Consider the following 18,011-nt stretch of genomic DNA (forward strand, 5'->3'; position numbering starts at 1 on the left):
CAAGTTACTACTGGTTCTATAGAACCTATCTGGACCGGGAGAAACCCACCTCTGTGATGCTGGACAACATTCTAGAAGAAATTATTAAGCTGTCAGTTTGTAAACATTTAGAAAACATGTTGACAGAGATCTCTGTGCAGGTGAAATATCCTGTTCTACCATCAGATACATACATTGAATTAGTGGAAACCTCATTTGCAATTACTGTGAGGCATATGGTTTAGTATCAGGGCTGTATTAAATACAGTATTTCTTAACCAGGGGGGAGTTGGGGCGCACTTACAGAGTGGTGCCGAGGATTTTAACACGGTTTTCGCTGATAAAGTTGCTCGGATCCGGGCGGACCTCGAATCCGATTAGATAACAGAGTCAACTGACAACAAGTCAATTGAGGTGACTGTGGCCCGTCCTTGTCCATCTGTCTGTGAAGAGTTTGATCTGGTGACACCTGATGAAGTGGACAAGGCCATTGGAGCTGTGAGTTCCACTACCTGTCTGCTGGATCCGTGTCCCTCCTGGCTGGTCTCGGCCAGCAGGGAGGTGACGTGGAGCTGGGTCCAGGAGATTGTCAATGCTTCTTTGGGGAGGGGGTCCTCCCCGGCTCCTTATAAGGAGGCACTTGTGCGCCCCCTCTTCAAGAAGCCTTCCCTGGACCCAGCCGTGCTTAAAAACTACCGTCCAGTCTCCAAACTTCCCTTCATGGGGAAGGGTGGTGGTGCTCCTGCTCCAGCGGTCCTTGGAAGAAGCCGATTATCTAGGCCCTCAACAGTTGGATTTCAGGCCCGGCTACAGTATGGAAACTGCTTTGGTCGCATTGATGGATGATCTCTGGTGGGCCCGGGACAGGGGTTTATCCACTGTCCTGGTGCTTCTTGACCTCTCAGCAGCTTTCGATACCATCGACCATGGTGTCCTTCTGCGCTGGCTGGAGGGGTTGGGAGCGGGAGGCACTGTCCTTCAGTGGTTCTCCTCCTACCTCTCCGGTCAGTCGCAGTCAGTGTTAGTGGGGGGGGTCAGAGGTCGACTTCTAGGTTACTCCCTTGTGGGGTGCCTCAGGGGTTGGTCCTCTCCCCCCTGCTATTTAATATCTACATGAAACCGCTGGGTGAGATCATCCAGGGGCACGGGGTGAGGTATCATCAGTATGCCGATGATACCCAGTTGTACATCTCCACCCCATGTCCAGTCAACGAAGCAGTGGAAGTGATGTGCCTGTGCCTAAAGGCTGTTAGGGTCTGGATGGGTGTCAACAGCCTCAAATTCAACCCTGATAACATGGAGTGGCTGTTGTTTTTGCCTCCCAGGGAGAATTCCATCTGTCCATTCATAACCCTGAGGAAGGGAAATTATTGACCCCCTCAGAGAGGGTCTGCAACTTGGGCATCCTCCTCGATCCACAGCTTACATTAGAGAACCATCTTTCAGCTGTGGCGAGGGAGGTGTTTCCCCAGGTTCACCTGGTGCACCAGTTGCGGCCCTATCTGGATCGGGACTCACTGCTCACAGTCACTCATGCCCTCATCACCTCGAGGCTCGACTACTGTAATGCTCTCTATATGGGGCTACCTTTGAAGAGTGTTAGGAAACTTCAGATCATGCAGAATGCAGCTGCAAGAGCAATCATGGGCTTCCCTAGGTATACCCATGTTACACCAACACTCCGCAGTCTGCATTGGTTGCCGATCAGTTTCTGGTCACAATTCAAAGTGTTGGTTATGACCTATAAAGCCCTTCATGGTATTATTATTATACTGTTTATTAGATGGTACAAAACTATGTAAATCCTTGTAAATAGCAATAACACATATAGTATATAGTTCTTTCCTTTTTTTACCTTTACTTGTTCTTCTTCCTTTTATTAACACAATCTATAGGATTTTTATTTCCAGTTTTTGACTTCTGAAAAGAGCAGAGCAGTATGGGATCCTTTTTTATGTTGTATGTTCCTATGTACGTCTTTGTTTTGTCTTGAAAAATCAATTATTATCATATTTAAAAAGAAGTATACTTAAGAAAAACTATCATTTTCATCCATACTGAATTGATTAGACCAGTGTTTCCCAACCTTGGCAACTTGAAGATATTTGGACTTCAACTCCCAGAATTCCCCAGCCAGCATTCGACTACACCTATTGAATCCTGCCTTTTAGAAAGAAAACTGATAAACTGAAGCATATTCAGAGGAAAGCAAAGACGATAAAGGACCTAATTTTAAGGAATGGTTAGAAGCAATGTGTATGTTCAACCGCCAATCTCCTGCTCAAGCAGGAAACCCTAAACCATTTCAAACAACTGGCTGTCCAATCTCTTCTTAAAAGCCTCCAATGATGGTGCACCTGCAAGTTCTGGAGGCAAGTTGTTCCACTGATTAATTGTTCTAAGTGTCAGGAAATTAGTTCTAAGTTGGTTCTCACCTTGATTAGTTTCAATCCATTGCTTCTTGTTCTGTCTTCAAGTGCTCTGGAGAATAGGTTGACCCCCTCTTCTAGTGGCAATCCCTTAGATATTGGAACACTGTTATCATGTCTTCTCTGGTCTTTCTTTTCCTTTCATCTGTTTGTCTATAACTGCTGTACAGTGTTCCCTCGCTTTCCGCGGGGGATGCGTTCCAAGACCACCCGTGAAAGTTGAATTTCCACGAAGTAGAGATGCGGAAGTAAATACACTATTTTTGGCTATGAACAGTATCCCAAGCCTTCCCTTAACACTTTAAACCCCTAAATTGCAATTTTCCATTCCCTTAGCAACCATTTAGATTATTACTCACCATGTTTATTTATTAAAGTTTATTAAAAAAAATATTTATTAAAAGCAGACGAAAGTTTGGTGATGACATATGACGTCATCAGGTGGGAAAAACCGTGGTATAGGGGGAAAACCCGCAAAGTATTTTTTAATTAATATTTTTGAAAAACCGTGGTATAGACTTTTCGCGAAGTTCGGACCCGCGAAAATCGAGGGAACACTGTATTGCCAATATATGTGATAAACTAGAAAGAATTACAAAGAAGTGGGAAACATTTCATTCAGAATAAAACCATGACAATGCTTTATACTAAGCATAGGAACATGCTATCATTCTAAATAAGAAACATTATTCTTTCCCCTCCATTTAGACATTCAGAACTTTAAATAAACTAAAATGTATCTCTAAAAAACCCTCTGATTCACAGTTCAGAACAACAACAAAAAGGATTCTGCTACGTTTGCTGGATTCCATGCAATATAATCTGTTTTTAGCCCCAAATCCTGAGCACTTATCTCAGTTTAGAAGAGCTAAGTAAACATGCAGAAAGAGCTAAATAAAGGCACTTGGATCATCAAGAGAGCTTTAAGTAAAAAGGAATTCTGTACCATCCGCTCTGCCTCTGCAGAAGCCCTTAGACGTTTTCTAAATTAATCAGTAGCAAAACATAGACTTCACTAATGATCTCCTTAACTTTATTATTCTCTTAGATTACAGTGATCAAAGAAAGATGTCTTTCAAATACTTTCATCTTGAAGGCAAACCATAAAAATGAACATAATTGTTTTGGGAACAATTGGATTGTAGGGCTATATTTTCAAGTGCATAATATGCAAAACATCACAACCAAAGCTTAGCTTGAGAGTGAAGCAATAGCTGTTCAGTTTTTTAGACAGAAAACTCACTAGACATGTTTCTAACTAAATAATTTAGGACATAAATGCATAGATACCTGGAATGGCAGTACTCAAGCCATTTCATAGATGCCTGCTTGTTTACAGAAGGTAGCTACTTAATTTTCTTTAACAGAGAATGTAACCCCTCAAAAAGAACACAGTTGATGGAGCAAATTTTAGGACAAGGGACTATCTTATTTAGATTCATGTTGTAAGAGAGATATAGAAAAAAATAACTTGGGAAACCAACGAAACAAACAACACTTGAAGTAAAATATTTTATTTCCCAGTTATGAAAATTGATGCAATAGAAAGAGATGTTGAACATTTTGCCTCCTACACCTAGCTAAAAATTATTTATATAGCATTTTATTTCTTAGACTGCTTCAAAACATCTGGATCCTAGTGTTATATATCAAAAATTATAATTCAGCCGTTCTATTATTTCTTCAATGAATTTATCCAGGAAATGAATTTTTAAAAACTCAATGGAAATAATATGGAAATTGCACATATTGATACTATAAACAAGACAATTGTGTCGCCCATCCCTTATTTGGGAACCCCTGTATTTAATGGGGATATAATTTAATGTTTAATTCAGAATGCAATCATATGCATATGTAGTTCGAAAAAACTATTTTCATTCTTTAATTTTCTTTGTCTGTGTTAATTTTTATTTTTTTAAAAAATCAATCCATCTGCTTTTACCCAGGAAGAGTTTCTCAACTTAAAATGCATGGGGTCTTTCATAAAAATCTGATAACTAAGGCAGAGTCTCAAAGATGATGCACTAAGCCTCATTGGCCTCAAATAGCTTTTCCTAAACTGAAATATACATTTCCAGCACCTGTAATCCCAACACATCTAAAAGAAAGCATGTTAAGGAAGTATGATCTGATTAGTGCTTAGTATGCCCTCGGATGAACTTTGCCATTGATTCCAGGAGCACAGTAACAAGTTCCTAATAGTTTACAACCATTCTTTGTAGAACTTGAAATTACAGTATAATGTTGGCTTTGATTATACTGGAATTTTTATGAGAATGATGAGTGAAGGGCCCGTTTCCACAGCATTGAAGGTCAGCTCTAGCTGATGACTCACTTGTACCATCAATCTACACAAATAACATACGTTCAAATGATCATCTGGTAGAACTATCTACATCACAAGGTTCCACATTTCCTCTACCCAGCATATATCCGCTGCAAGGCAGAGGGAAAATCTTAGCAAGTTCCCAGAAGAAATTTTAGAGAAAGAACAATACAGGGAGAGAAAGAATTAGGAAAATTATAACTCCTCCCTCCTTTCCCACTAAAGATAAGCTTGAAAGAAGTGTAGAATGATGTCGGTTGTTGCTTCTGGTAAACATCCTTTGAAATGAAGAAAATTTGTTTCATGGAGAATCAGAGAGAACAATGCTCTAGCAAAGTTCACCTTTCAATGACTTGGGGCAATAAAGCCACAATCTTCTGAAGTTCTAAACCAAAGCAATGCCAGAGCATTAAGCCAACATACAACACATTGTTTTGGGTCTTTCCACATGGAAGGCTGGGTAGATCAGAATTGTTGGCAAGAAATTCCGGCCTACTTAAATAAAATTCTTAAAAATAATAGAAGAAGGCCTATATGACCCTCCAATTCTAGAATGTTTTTATTAACTTATGTCTTTGCTTTTTTTCCCCCTTCTCTGATCCTGATACTTTATTTTCCCTTACTGTAAATCGGTGGACCAATAGGTAGGATTATGTGAAAAACTCAAAGCAGCAAAATAATATTGGTACTAAATAAATAAATAATATTGGTATAAAACCAGTGAGTTTTATCATCCTGTATAATGAAACATTCCATTTAGGTCTTATCCTTAATGAATCATACTTTGGATGGAACCCCCTTCATTGCCTTCCCCAGTCATGAAATAGAAAAAAAAAGTTTTTTTGTTTCATTTTTTTCCAAAAATAGGCCATCGGTAATATATTTGAGCCTACAAGAGGCATTGGCTTTTAAAGCCACTATTGGAATTGAAGTTTAAAAGATATAGAAATCATTATGGGTGCAAAATGTTCGTATTTTTCTGCATTTATTGCATCCGCTGACTCATATCCAACTGCCCTTCTTAGAGTGACTCATTCCCTCCTTCAGGTAGAGGGAACAGAGGAGCCACTGCAGGGCAGAGCTGATGAATTTGTGCAGTTTCTGTCTGATAAAGTTTCTCAGATTCGGATGGTCTTTCACTTCGATTGGGCAATGCAGACAGAGATGACAGGGGCAGGTCCTAGTCCTGTTGTGTGGGATGAATTTGAGCCCATGACAGCTGAGGAAGTAGGCAAGGCTATGGGAGCGATGAGTTGCTCCACTTTTTTATTGGACCCGTGCCCCTCATGGCTGGTTTCGTCCAGGAGGGAGGGGCTGGAATCAGCTACCTCCTGAGATCCACACTACTCCCACCTTATTGGCCTTTCAAAAAGCCGTACAGACCTGGCTTTTCCGACAGGCCTGGGAAAAGAAACAGCAATATGCTGGAATGCTATATTTACAATGTTTTTGGCTAATTTTGTCTGTGGTAGAGACTGCTCTAGGATAAGGCCAGTAGACACTGGCCTAGGGGTGCCAAAGCTTAGGGGTTGACAACATTGTCCCTCCCTATGAGTCATTCTAAAATTGAAAATATTTTCATATGTGGGAAGTGGCCCATCAGACAATGTGGCCTCAGGGTGTCATACAGTAATGGGCAGCCAAAATTTTTACTACCACACTGTGGGTGTGGCTTATTTTGTAGGGGTAGCTCGATGGTCATGTGAATGGCTTGCTGCCCATATTATTGTTATTGTTATTGTTGTTGTTGTTGTTGTTATTGTTGTTATTGTTATTGTTATTGTTTTTGTTATTGTTATTTACTATATTTGGATGCCGCCCCTCTCCGGATCAGGTGGGAGTGGCTTGAACAACCATCATCATTCAAGTGACCTGTTAAGTCCTTGACTTATAACTTCACGAGTGTCGCTCACTGGGGTGACAATTTGTTTTGCTTTTCCCATGCTCTCCTTCCTGGGTAGCTAGGTGAATAGGTGCCAATCAGCTGTTGAGAAAAGAGAGGGAAAGGAAAAGGGCCCTCCACAACTCCTGCAGTGCTGGTCTCCCTGCTGCTTTCCGAGGAGGAGAAGGAGGGCTGGAGGGAGGGGGGAATTTAAAAATATCGGAAAGCTGAGGGAAAGTTACAAGGTTATTCTCTCTCAGCTGTGGGTGGAGTGAGGGCTTCATGAGGTGAAAAAGATGGCAGCCCAGACCTCTTTGGTGTGGCACGGCGCAGTTCTCTTCCCCCCCCCCTGCTGCTACTGCGTGCTGCTCACTTTTTTCCTCTTTCATCCTTCCTGGCCTCGGGAGGTGGTTGCGTGAGGCTGGAGGGGAGCTGGGCAGGAGAGAGGGAAGCTCATCTGAGGCCAGGAAGGAGGAAAGAGGGGGAAAATGAGGAGCGCAGATGCAGCAGCAGCAGCATCAAGGGAAAAGAGGAGAGCTGAGCTGAGACTGGTAATTCAGGAAGTGACTGCTGTCGGTCAGCTGGAGCTGCACATACAGCTTCATTTCCGCCAGTGGAACTGCATTCCACCCCGTCCTGCCTACTGCCAATCCTGGTGCCATATAAGTTTCAGCTGATCTGTTTGATTGCAAGTTTGTAAGCAGGGTCTATCTTACTTTAAAAAAAAATTAAGGCACTTAAAAATGATTAACATTTAGAATGGACAACACTTTTAATAAACAATCCAAAACCCTTCCTAATAGCATAAGTCTGAAAGACTATTTCTTACATTGCATGGTCTCTGGGCCTAGAGCTTGTTCTCCAGACTTGGAAGGAGACAATGGATCAATATTGGGCACCCCTGGGGCACTGCACTCTAATTTTTATTCAAAATTATTCATCATCATATTGTTTTTATTGTTTTATTGGCTATTTTGTTCTATTTAAATTTTATTGCATCCTTTTTGGACAGTCTATCCAGAACAAAGATACCATGAGCAAAAAGAATAGAATAGAATTCTTTATTGGCCAAGTGTGATTGGACACACAAGGAATTTGTCTTGGTGCATATGCTCTCAGTGTACATAAAAGAAAAGATACATTTGATAAGAATCATGAGGTACAACACTTAATGATTGTCATAGGGGTCAAATAAGCAATGAGGAAACAATCAATATTAATAAAAATCTTAAGGATACAAGCAACAAGTTACAGTCATACAGTCAATTGTGGGAGGAGGCGGGTGATAGGAATGATGAGAAAAAACTAGTAGAAATAGTAGTAAAGACTTAGTAAATAGTTTGATGGTGTTGGGGAAATTATTTGTTTAGCAGGGTGATGGCATTCCAGAAAAAAACTCTTCTTGTGTCTAGTTGTCTTGGTGTGCAGTGCTCTATAGCGACATTTTGAGGGTAGGAATTGAAACATTTTTTATCCAGGATGTGAGGGGTCAGTAAATATTTTCACAGCCCTCTTTTTGATTCGTGCAGTATACAGGTCCTCAATGGAAGCAGTATACAGGTCCTCAATGGAAGGCAGGTCGGGAGCAATTGTTTTTTCTACAGTTCTGATTATCTTCTGAAGTCTGTGTCGGTCTTGTTGGGTTGCAGAACCAAACTAGATAGTTATAGAGGTGCAGATGACAGACTCAATGATTCCTCTGTAGAACTGTATCAGCAGCTTGGAAAGTTTGAGCTTCCTGAGCTGGTGCAGAAAGAAAATTCTTCGTTGTGTTTTTGGATGACATTATTGATGTTAGGTGTCCATTTTAGGCAAATGGATCTGTGGTAGTGAATTCTACAGCAGTGAAGGAGGTACAGAGCTGGGTGGATAGCAAACCTACGGTGAACTCTTTTACAGATCTTTGTCCCTTGTCACAATTTTACACACATATACCACAACTATGCACATGAGAGGAAAGTTGTCTAAATGAAGGATGTGAAGACTTCCTGTGGTTGTCCTCAGCCCTCATTTTCTACCTGACATTTTACTACTACGTCTGTAGGCTAATAGAGGCCATGTCAAATTATTCAAAAATTATGGTTTTAACTAATGCAGATGAAAGGCAGAGAGAAATGAAATGTCTACATCTCCCCAGATTGCTTTGTGAAAAATTACCCAATAATATCCCTAACCCCAACCAAGAAATAAACAACAAACGAGCCGTGATACTGCCCAAGAGTCAAATTCTTACAGTGCCCAAACCGATTTGTAATTCTATTCCCTTTGCATCTGTCAAGTTTGGTACATAATGTAGCAGCCTCTCTATGAAATGGTCTATTCCCATGGAGAATTTCATTACAGAATGATGCTCCGTGCGAATAGTAATTTTGTTTTATTTGCCTTACGCATATGGGAATATTTATCTTCAAAGTTCTTTCCTCTGGCTCAGAGGCTGCTTTGTAAAACAGATGGTCTTGTGTGGCCTAATTGTACGATGATTTGTAGTGTGATTCAGTAGCATTGTTTATTTATACAGTGGTTTGATGGAATTTGTATACTGCATAATATTGTTCCACAGTGCTCTCCTTCAGGAATGCATCCCATTTCGTGGCTGCAGTTGTAATTAGAGGGGGTTTGGAAGACCCTTTGATTTCAGTTCACTTGCTGCACTGAACCAGCAACATTAAAGAAGATGAGTCCTTCTTGAAGCCAGCCTTGGCTGCTGGATTTGGATATTTAGAGAGTATATTTATCACTGCTGTCATGTCAATGAAATCACTGCTATCTGCTATTAGATGCTGCTCTGATATTCATTTCTAAACTATTATACTAATAAAAGTGTTTTCATAATGGAAGGGCATCACACATGATAAACATTTTAGGGACCATATGTGGAATATGTTATGTTTGCATGCTGTTAAAGAATGAAGACCCCCGATTGGACCAGACGCAGCCAAAAGGAACCCGCAGGCACGACCAATAGAAAGCCTACAAAGCGCGACCAACCGGGAGCTTCAGCGCGAAGTCTTGAAACAATGTCACCAATCCCGGCACTGGCAACAAAGTATATAAGCGCGGGTTTAGCTGGGGTTTCTCTAACTTCGCTGCCAGCCTGCGAGCTGGATTCTTGGGGTTATTCCTGACTGCCTAATAAAGAGCTGTTGTCACTTTCTTTAGCCTCTTGCCTCTGATTTAACAGTGGCGACGAGGGGTTTCGAACCTCTACGCGAAAGACCAGAGATGGCTACACCAATACCCCACGCTTTGCCTTTCTTCAACCCCGAAGAGGACACATGGACGGCATACATGTCCAAATTTCGAATCTTCCTTCAAGTGAACAACCTCGACGATGCCACAGACAACAGAAAACGAGTGATCTTCCACCTCTACTGCGGCCCCATGATCTACAACCTGGCCACCACGCTTGCAGACCAGGAATCCATAGAGGACATCTCCTGGACAGCGCTACAAGAAAAACTCGCAACTGATTTAACAGAATAGAATTCTTTATTGGCCAAGTGTGATTAGGCACACAAGGAATTCCTCTTTCATGCATAAGCTCTCAGTGTACATAAAAGCTTTAAGTGATAAATCATGATCACAATCATCATAAAAGTACACTCATCATAAATTATACGATACAACACTTTGTGAATCTCATAGAATACTAAATAAGCAATCAACACAAATCATTCTAAGAAATTAAATAAAACAATATAAATCATAAAGATACAAGCAAGAAAGTTATAGTCATAAGTAGAAAAGGAGATAAATAATAGAAAGATGAGACAAATAATAGTAATGCAGCCTTATTAAATAGTTTGACAGTGTTGTGGGGATTAGTTGTTTAGCAGAGTGATAGAATGGTGGGAAAAACTGTCATTGTGTTCTGGTGTGCAATGCCCTATAGCATCGTTTTGAGGGTAGAAATGGAAACAATTTATGTACAATTCATGTGATGGGTCTGTAGATAATTTCACAGCCCTCTTTTTGACTCATGCAGTATACAGGTAAAGACATTGTTTGATGTTTACAGTCGGTGTCTTGAGTATGATGTCCAAAGTGAATCACAGAGAATATCTAGCAGTACTCTGACTGTACCCATAGTTGTAATAACAGTGAGTAAAATTCTATGACAGAGAATCCATCTATAAGCATCCTCTTCATTTCATGAGGAACACTAACTTTCTTTTACTGAAATAACCAAACAAAAACTCAAACAAGCAAAAATATCTCCATTTTCATCTTCATTTTGATTGATTTTGATTTCTTTCATTGTACAATTAATAGACATTTTGTTCTTTGATAAAGAGAAAGCTAGTTCTTGGGTGAATTCTCACACTTTTCTGGTAAGGAATCTCTTCAACTCTGTCAGCTGGGTATTTCATTTGATCAATGCTGAAGAGGGACTCCTATTTTTTTTAAAAAAAATAACTTAACATGTTCTCTGATGGGATGCCAGAATTCTAAATTTGGTGACTTGTTCTGTTACTAAATATTCTTCCAACTAAAGGCTAATGGTTTCTGAACACCTGGTTTCACATTAGTAACATTGCACATATTTTCTTTTCTTTTCATCAAGTACATTTTTGGGCACATATCTACGCTCAATTAGGGCTCCACGTTTCCTAGCCATACTTAATTAAGTTCCATATTCACTACATATCCTGGAGCAAAGTTCTCACATGCACCTTCAGAAGTCTCTGGCTGCAAGTAGTCCAGTAAGCCAAGTTAACCAAACAGCAACCAAGGCCAGCAGTCCAATAAACCAGGTTGGTTCAAAACATCAGCCAGGGACAGCAGTCCAATAAACCATGTTAACTAAACAGTAACCAGAGCAATACTTTCATCAAACTGGCAAGCCCCACAAGACAGAGTACATCAATCTCCAGGCTTTAGCGAGTGCACATGGGGCTCTGCAGATTCAATGCTTATTTCTGACAAATGCCCCTCCTGACAAATGCCCCTCCCACCCCTTACATCTCAGTCCCCAGGTGTGCTTTGTGAAAGGGGCGGGGCACTCTCCTCCCTCAGAACCAACTCAATCTGCATTGGTCTCGCATCTCTTGTCCCTTGTTCTCGGATCAGGAGAGGGTAGTCCTTGCTCTTCTGAATTGGTGCGTAAATTTCAAAATGAATTTTAAAAGTTCAACGGTCTTTCCAACCACACGCCTTAGCAATAAAATGTTTAAAACATAGGACCAACCCTGCCATTAGATAGACAGATAAGTACTTTAGAAAGAAGATGCTGGGAGCATCAGCCGCCCCGAGTCTATGGAGAGGGGCGGCATACAAATCCAATAAAGAAAGAAAGAAAGAAAGAAAGAAAGAAAGAAAGAAAGAAAGAAAGACATTAAAATGTAGGACCTGTGGATTCCACTTAGCTTGTTCCAGAGTCCTAAAGCAGCCAGCTTTGCTCAGATGGAATGAAAGAGTCTTCCCCTTAAGTTAAAATAAAATTTCATTGAAAGTAGAATAGAATAGAATAGAATAGAATAGAATTGTGTTTTATTGGCCAAGTGTGATTGGACACACAAGGAATTTGTCTTGGTATTGAGGTCTGGGAAAACCCAGACAGAACAGTATATATGCTCTCTATGTACACAAAAGAAAAGATATGTTTGTCAAGAATCATAAGGTGCAACGCTTAGTGATCGTGTACAAATAAGCAATCAAATCATATTAGGAACCAGTCAATATAAATCATAAGGATACAAGCAACAGTTACAGTCACACAGTCATTAGTGGGAAGAGATGGGTGATGGAAACAATGAGAAGATTTATAGTAGTCCAGACTTAATAAATAGTTTGACAGTGTGGAGGGAATTGTTTTTTTTAGTAGAGTGATAGCGTTGGGGAAAAAACTGCCTTTGTGTCTAGTTGTTCTGGTGTGCAGTGCTCTATAGTGTCATTTGAGGGTAGGAGTTGAAATAGTTTATGTCAAGGAGGTGAGGGGTCTGTAAATATTTTCACAGCTCTCTTTTTGACTTGTGCAGTATACAGGTCTTCAATGGAAGGCAAGTTGATTGCAATTGTTTTTTCTGCAATACTAATTATCCTCCGAAGTCTGTGTCTGTCTTGTTGGGTTGCAGAACCAAACCAGACAGCTATAGAGCTGTAGGACAGACTCAATAATTCCTCTGTAGAATTGTATTTGCAGCCCCTTGGGCAATTTGAGCTTCTTGAGTTGGCGCAGAAAGAACATTCTTTGTTGTGCTTTTTTGATGATGTTTTTGAAATTAGGTGTCCATTTTAGATCTTGCAATATGGTGGAACCTAGAAATTTGAAGGTCTCTACTGTTGATACTGTGTTGTCTAGTATTGTAAGAGGTGGAAGTATGGGAGGGTTTCTCCTAAAGTTTATCACTGTTTCTCCAGTTTTGAGTGTATTCAGTTCCAGATTGTTCCGGTTGTACCACAAGGTTAGTTGTTCAACTTCTCGTCTGTATGTATTTTCATCATTGTCTCAAATGAGACTGATCACTGTTGTGTCATCTGCGAACTTCAGTAGTATAATAGATGGATTGTTAAAGATGCAGTCATTGGTGTATAGAGAGAAATGGAGAGAGCACACAGCTTTGGGGAGCCCCTGTGCTAATTGTACAGGTATTAGTATTTATTATTATTATTTATTAGATTTGTATGCCGCCCCTCTCCGAAGACTCAGGGAGGCTCACAACAGCAATAAAAACAATATAGCAGTGGAACAAATCTGATGTGATTCTGTTTAGCTTCACCTACTGCTTCATGTTTGTTAGGAAATAAACAGACATTCAACAGTGAAATGGGTGGCATAAAATTTAATAAATAAAGTAAAGCGAAGTGTAATGTGTATGATAGCAGGGGAAGGTTTTTGTTTTGTTTTGCTTCAAGTATTTCTAGCATGCTGATGATGAGATATGAGTGCAGAAATCAGTAGGACCATTAGATGGAAGGATACAAATAAGAAAGCTTTAACTTTTTGCCACTATATACTGATCACCTGGTGTTCTGCAGCTCCAATTTGGTAGTACTAGATACAAGGGTTATCCAGATAGTAAGGTTACAAGACACATAGCTCTCACGGGGAATGTTTGTAGGGGAAGTTTGTATTACTATTGTGTAGTGGGAAGCCAGTGGAAGAGAAAGAGCAGTGCTGGTGGTCAGTAGATTATCGGATGGCATTGTGGTTGTTCTGCCGGACTCTCTGGTAGAAGCCTCCCAAAAATTCAAAGGTACAAATTTCAGACACACACACGTTTGAAAATTCAAAACAATGTTCTTTATCACAAAATTCAAAATAAACTAAGCACTCTTTTTGTATTGCAAAGAGCACTCGTCCCAAAACAACCTGGTAGTTTGTACAAGTCCCTTATCAGTTTGTAAATATTTAGCTTGCAGCTGTGAAGAAAGTCACAGCCCTTCTTCTTCCACGAAGTGAAACACACTTTGCTCTGCTTTTGTTTCAAAGTGGTGAAAGTCAACAAACAAAGGCCAGAATCAGCAAGACATTAATGAAACACAACGATCAGATAATTTTCCACAACGGCCAAACCCACACGCTGCTATTTATAGCAGCAGCACTAATTACAGCAGCCCCACCCAACCACAGGTGGCCTCATTTTCTCTTGTAATAATCCTTCAGTTGTTGCTTCCTATGCATCACTCTACGCATGCGTGGATGTGTCATTAATTCTTGTTCAGAATCCAGAGATGATACAGATGATTGATCTCCTCCTGGGCTGTCTGCCAAGCTCTCCTCCTCCCTGTCACTCATGCCTCTTGGTCAGAGGAGACTTCGTCGGCACATTCCACTGGGAGCAAAACAGGCCTGCAGCATGTTGATGTCTCCCCCACATCCACCTGCACATTCCTTGGGGCAGGAGCTGGGCCAGAGCTAACCACAACAGTGGTGAAGGTTAGAAATGAGCGTCCTCATTCTGTTTCCTTCCAAGTGCGAAATGCACACTGTAATACGCTACCTGAATGCTAAGGGCATGAACACTGCTGCGATGGGTGCCCAAGATGCTTACTGAAGCGCACAAAATCGACTGAGAAGTGCCACCTGAGAATTTCTTGACCATTTTGAGATTGGAGGTGAAGCTTTTCTCAATTGTATAATGACAGGAGATTAAATTTGGTCTTATCACCATACTCCAGAGAGCAAACGTCAATCAATGCAGTGGTGCCATACCCATCCTCCTTCAGCCAAAATATTTCAAAACTCAGCAATTGGCAAGAAAAATCTTGGGCACCCATCACACACAAATCTTGCTCACACATTTCAGCAGTGTTCATGCCCTTAGCATTCAGGTAGTGTATTGCAGTGCTCACTTCGCACTTGGAGGAATGCGGACGCTCATCTCTAACCTTCACTATGATGCCAGTTGATAATCTATTGACCACTGACATTGCTCGTTCTTTTTTGCTGGCTTCTTGCTACATGATGGTAATACCAATTTTCCCTACAAACATTCCCTGCGAGACCTTGTAACCTTACTTTCTGGATAACTCTCATATTTTGGAGATTTGATTACTTCTTTATTTGAAGAAATGACCCAAACTCTCAAAAGTTTAAACACTGAAAATGTCCTGAAACTGGAAGTGCTTTATAAAAGGTAAGTTATGCTGACATATGTGCATGCTGCACAAAACCCCAGGAAACAGTGGTCATCGGTTCTCTCCTGCCAACATTTTGGTTTGGCATTGAATAGTTTATTCAAAAGCAAGATTAGATTGTTGGAGCACTAGTGCATGGGTTACTTCATGCCCCTGGGAACTGCTCTTAGACTCCAGCAGGTTACTTCATGAAATGAGCATATCCAATTTGATTGAGAGTTCTCATCAGTTTTCTGTTCCGTTTAATTTTATTTTTATACAGATGGAGAAATTACCGTTACACCCATACCTTCTGAGACAAGCCAACTACATGACTTCATATCTACTTTATAACCACATATAATTACATAACCTCATAATTTATTTTCTTCCAAAACTCATGGCTCCTGATACTCATCTTTCTGATCGAAAATTCAGATTGTGGACAGTGAAAAAAATAATAACCTAAAACACTTAAACAATGTGTTTCCTCCCTGCTTCCTCCCCCCAATCCACCCCACCAAACTATATACTTTTTATTTAACCATGTTATTATTCAAATAATATAGAAAGAATGTTCTGTATAGGATAAACAAAAGACAACTAGTCTATCTGAAAATTTGGGAAAAGCAGCCTCATTTAGTAATGTATATTTAAGACACATGGTGGCACACTGTTAGAATACAGTACTGCAAGCCAACTCACTGGTCATTCCAGGAGTTCAATTCTGAGTGGCTCAAGGTTGACTCAGCCTTCCATCCTTCCACAGTTGGTAAAATGAGGACCAAAATTGTTGGGGGGCAATACACTGACTCTGCTTATAAAAGGCTGTAAAGAACTATGAAGCAGTATATGAATCTAAGTTATTACTATTCAACTGTTTGTGCACACTAGTTAATAATGGAGCTATTTTCCTATTTCTATTCCTACGTAAACGGTAAAAAATATGATCTGAAAAGCATTTATCATGTATTCTATTCTAGCTCGTTGTTTTTTTTAAGCTGAACTATATACAGGCTGACCTGAACTTGAATCTCTGCATATACAATAAGCTCTTTGAACTGTTGATTAACCTAACCTGTTTGTTGTGAAATATCTACATATATCGCCATATAGATTACCTTCAGTTCTTGATCTTAACCATAGTGCACACAAGGATCTCCCTTGAAAATCTCCAAATTTTAAAACTTATTTAATGTGAATTTTTTATTTATGATTTTTTCTCATTTAACAAAGCAAAGGACCCATCGCAAAGGAAAGGATGTATTACAAGCAACATTTGTGTTTCTGATTATGCTTTATGATCTTTCTTATATCTTGACTTTCCTAAAGCTGATAAGCTAAAGCAACTGAAAAAATTCCTACAGGTTCAAATAAATGTTGGAGAGCTGGCTGACAAACCACATTCACTGTATAGTCCTTACTGGAATTACATCCACATGTAAGCAGTTGGGTCCTCCAAGCTTCCATTTTTGGCCCACTACTCTTTAATAGCGTCATAAATAATTTAGATGAGAGAGTAGAAGGGAAACTCATCAAAATTGCTGATGACACTAAACTGGCAGGAATAGCCAACACTCCAGAAAATAGGCTCAAGATCCAGATAGAACTTGACAGTCTTGAACGTTGACCCCTATCCAATAAAATGAAATGCAACGTAGAAAAAAGGTTTTACACTTAGGAAAGAAAGATCAAAATACAGGTACAGATTAGGTGAAACCTGGCTCAATAGCATTAATCTTGGCAATCGTAAGCTCCATTAACAGAGGGATAGAATCAAGATCATATGAAACACTAGTACCGCTTTAACAAAGTCTTAATAAGGCCATGCCTGGAATATTGTATCCAGTTTTAGTTACACTATAATGAAAAAGAGACTTTGTAAAAAGAGAAGAGTAACAATGATTAGTGGCCTGGAGACTAAAGCATATGATAAGTAGTTGCAGGAATTGAGGATGGCTAGTCTAGGAAAAAGAAGGACCAGGGGACACATAATATCATTGTTCCAATATTTGAAAGGCAAAGAAGAGGAAGTCAACCTATTTTCCAAAGCACCTAAAGGCAAGACACGAAACCACAGATGGAAACTAATCAAAGAAATATCAATGAGAAATATAGCCGCCCCGAGTCTGCGGAGAGGGGCGGCATACAAAGCTAATAAATTATTATTATTATTATTATTATTATTATTATTATTATTATTATTATTATTATTATTATGTCAATACAACACAGCAAATGAGATCACTATGCTGGATTTCGTATTTCATCACCAGTCGGGCACTTCCCAAGCACCTAGGACTGCGTGATGTAGCGGTGAATTATATTTCCCAATCCCAGTAAAGCAGCCTTTTGCAATTGACAGATGGAGATTTTGTCAATTCCGGTGGTTTTCAAATGTCTGCTGAAATCCTTTGGCACTGCACCCAAATTATTATTATTATTATTATTATTATTATTATTATTATTATTATTGTTATTAATATTATTATTGTTGTTGTTGTTGTTATTATTATTATTATTATTATTATTATTATTATTATTATTATTATTATTAGTTTGCCTTCAAAGGTTGTGGGTACTCCATCACCAAAGGTTTTTAAGAAGAGACTGGACAGCCACTTGTCTGAAATGGCATAGGGCAGTGATGGCAAACCTTTTTTTCCTCAGGTGCTGAGTCTCTGTGTGTACTATTATGCATGCATGAGTGCCCATACCTATAATTCAATGCCTGGGGAGAGCAAAAACAGCTTCCCCTATCCCCTGGAGGCCCTCTGGAGGCTGGAAACAGCCTGCTTCCCAATTTCTGGTGGGCCCAGTAGTCTCGTTTTTC

This window comes from Erythrolamprus reginae, chromosome 1 (assembly GCF_031021105.1).
Source record: "Erythrolamprus reginae isolate rEryReg1 chromosome 1, rEryReg1.hap1, whole genome shotgun sequence".
Classification (NCBI taxonomy): domain Eukaryota; kingdom Metazoa; phylum Chordata; class Lepidosauria; order Squamata; family Dipsadidae; genus Erythrolamprus; species Erythrolamprus reginae.